Here is a 3689-nt window from a genome sequence, read left to right on the forward strand (position 1 = left end):
GATGGGGCGCCCCCCCTTCCAGCTGCTCTGCAAACGAGCAAGGGGCCGGAGAGTGCCGGCCACCAGCCTTTTAAATTTATTTATTCAATTTATATAGCCTCCCATCTTAATCAATGATTCCAAAATGTTTTTTTAAAATATTTTAAACACAAGAGTGAAAACACTCAAAATAGAGATACACAAGCTCCTCGGCCAGTTAGCCATCAAGCCAAGGCCTGGGGCTCTTGACCCGTCCTGAGCCACAGGCCCCGGGACACAGCCAGGTCCTGAGACCCTTACCAAAGGCCAGCAGGGTTGGGGCCAACGCCTGATCTCCATGAGAGGATATTTCGCAGAGCAGGGATCACAGCAGAGGAGGCCTGTCTCCTACTCCATCCCCTTAAATCTTCACACTATTCCTGCCCCCAAGGTACAGGCAGTCCTTAATTTAACAGCTCGTTTAGTGACTGTTCAATGTTACGATGGCACTGAAAAAAGTGACTTATGGCCATTTTTCACACACAAAACCATTGCCCCATCCCTACGGTCATGCGATCAAAATTCAAACACTTGGCAGCTCGCATGTATGAGCCACGGTGGCGCAGCGGTTAGAGCGCAGTATTGCAGGCTACTTCTGCTGACTGCAATTGGGTAGTTCGAATCTCACCAGGCTCAAGGTGGACTCAACCTTCCGTCCTGTCCTTCCGAGGTGGGTAAAATGAGGAGCCAGATTGTTGGGGGCAAGAGAGGCTGACTCTGTCAACCGCTCAGAGAGGGCTGGAAAGCACCGCAAAGCAGTAGAGAAGCCTAAGGGCTCTTGCTATTTGCTGTCACGGTTTTAGTGTCCCAGGGGTCACGTGGTCCCCTTTTGTGACCTTTTGATAAAAACGTCAATGGAGAAACCAGATTTACTTAACAACTGTGTTACTGCAATGATTCATTTAATAGCTGGCAATAAAATGGGGCAAAAATCATTTAACAACTGTCTCGCTTAGCAACAGAAATTTTGGGCTCAATTGTGGCCATACGTCAAGGACTACTTGTACCCCAAATCCTCTCCTCCCTGAAGACAAACATTGCTGGCCACCAACACAGGCAGAGTGGACAGGCAGAGGAAGGTGAAGCTGAAATATGGGAAAGGCATGGAAACCCCCCTGGCCGAAAAGAGGCTGTGGCTGTCCCAGAAGCACAGCCCCCCTAAACAAACATTCTTTTCTCTAACAGTCGAGGGGTTCTCCATGCCCCGCTCAAGTGATCTGGTTCTTCCTCTCTGGCCTCAATATCCTGACTGCAAATCAGAACTCACGCGGCCATTCATGCTCCTAAAAGGGCTGTTTTGCTGCTCCCTGTTCCCCTCCCTCTGAAGCTGGAATCCGATAAGTGTTGAATTAAATTAAACGGTTGGTTATTTTTGGTTGGTTATTTTTCTTCACGATGTTCGGAATTATCCATAGCTTCCACACCTCCCCTCAGCATCATTTCTTAACATTCGCAAATTGAGATCAGAAGATCTGCTGATGCCACTCAAATTCACTTCTCTCTGGCTACTCCTGAGAGGCTACCTTCTGGGTCGAAAGCCAAGATAAAGGGACGCTTGCTGAGATATCTGCACGTGTGTTCACCCCAAAGCAGCGTTTCTCCATGAAATTGTCCAAAAAAAGGACATCCAACAACGGATAGCCAGTCCCCAATTATATGGCTGAAAGGAGAGTTTGGTGCTCTGCGAGCCACAATCTGCTTCATTGGGGATGACAAACCAGGTTAAGTCTTGCTTGACTATTTTGAAAGGCCTGCTCAAGTGTGCCACCTGCTGTAGATCAGCTGCCATTGCAGGCGGGAGGTTCTGTGTTGTGACCACAGGAAGACCAAGAGCTGGGCAACTCAGGAGTGGGTCCTCAACTTCCCCCCTTCTTTGGCCAGGCAGAGCTACTGAATAGAATAAAATAGAATAGAATAGAATTAGAATTAGAATTAGAATTTTTATTGGCCAAGTGTGATTGGACACACAATTTGTCTTGGTGCATATGCTCTCAGTGTCCCCCAGGTCCTGCTCTTCCCCCTTTGCTCTGGGGATGAGATTGGGGGCTCCAGGTGAGTTCCAGGTGAGTTCAGCTAAGAAGGGCTGCCTTGTCTTAAGGGTCCCACCACCCAGGCCCAGCAGAGAACCAACCATGGGGAGTTGAATTCGGCCTCTGACTCCTTTTCCCACATTGCCTGTGTGCGATTTGGTTATGGCCAATCTCTCCACCCTGCTTGCCTTTGGCAGAGGTGGGGGCTTCAGAAAGCAGACCCAGTCTTTTGGCTCTGAACCTTTTTATCGGAATGTGGGTACGGGGGGGGGACATAAGTGCCAAACTCTTCTCTCCCCCCCCCCCTCTCTCCCTCCCTCCCCCTCTCTCTTTCTCCTTTCTCTTTCCGTTCTCTCTGACACACACACAAAGAGGCAGGAAAAACCATTACAGGCAGACTTGCTCCCTTCCAGACCAGATGCAAGGAGTGGGAGAGCAGTCCTGTTCCTTCTCCAGGGCTGCTGAGGAAATGCAGAAGGAAGGCTGCCCTTTGCATGCCCCCCCCACCCCCACCCCCCATCCTCGCAGGGACAGAGCGTCAGCCGCCCCTTTTACAAGGGATCCCTCTGGACTGGCCAAGGCCTGGGACAGAGTCACCAAGGCCCTGCCTTCAGCAGGAGAAGGAGTGGGGGGGGCATCCTTGGCCCTCCTCCCCCCCCCCCGGACTTCAGCATCCACATCCACCCAGGGACACCTCCAACCCGAGGCTGCCAAAAGGCCACTCCTGGCAAAAGAGAAAGTTGGGACACACACACCCCGTTGTTCGTTCGTTTGTTTAACATAAATGATAGCTCATGGCAAACAGCAGACAAACATGCCAACAATTATAAATTTAAATAATCTAAAAACAGCCAAAGAAATATGGGGGGGGGGAAAGCCCGCCCCAATTGTGGTAGAGCAAAGGTCACGTGACGACCTGCAACCCAACCGCCGGCTTTCTGAGGCTGATGAAAAGGACGAATAAAAGTTTGAGGGCTCCTGTACAAGGCCAAAGGCAGGAGGAAAAGGGGGCGAGAGCGGACCCGAGGGGGCTCCCCCGAAACCTTCTGATCCCGATGCAGCTTGGGGGCTCAGGCAGACTCGGAGGCTACTGGCTTTCCCAATCCTCACAGTCCGGACATTGACTCCTCCTCCTCCCCCCCCCACATTTTTTTTTATGCTGGGCGCAAGGAAAATGCTGACCCTTCCTCGTCCCCAAAGCGCAGCTCCCCCAGAAAGCCGGAAGAGAAGCCTCCTTCGATGCCTTGGCGGCCCCATCTGGAGGTGCCGCGAGGGCGCTGAGTGGGGCTCCCGGGTTCCCCTCCTCCCACTACCACGGCTATGCTGCCGGCGGGAATGTTCGGAGCCGCGGACACCGCCGGGCTGCTAGTAGAACCCAGCTGCCTCCCAACGGGTTCCTCTTTGTCACGCGGGTGCGTGTCCGCAAACAGGCAGCGGGATCAAAAGATTTGCCGGGGGGCGGGCTGGACGGACGGAGGCGGCGTCCGTGTGTCCGGCCGGCCAGCCTACAGAGGGACCGGCACTTCCCGCTCTCCGCCGGCGAGGCGCTTTTGAGGGGGCGGCATCGGAGTTAGGGGTTACCCAGGGTTTGCGGGAGGGGGCAAAGCTATTTCAAGCAACGGGTTACAGATTTGCTGGGGA

This window comes from Ahaetulla prasina, chromosome 7 (assembly GCF_028640845.1).
Source record: "Ahaetulla prasina isolate Xishuangbanna chromosome 7, ASM2864084v1, whole genome shotgun sequence".
NCBI classification, from domain to species: domain Eukaryota; kingdom Metazoa; phylum Chordata; class Lepidosauria; order Squamata; family Colubridae; genus Ahaetulla; species Ahaetulla prasina.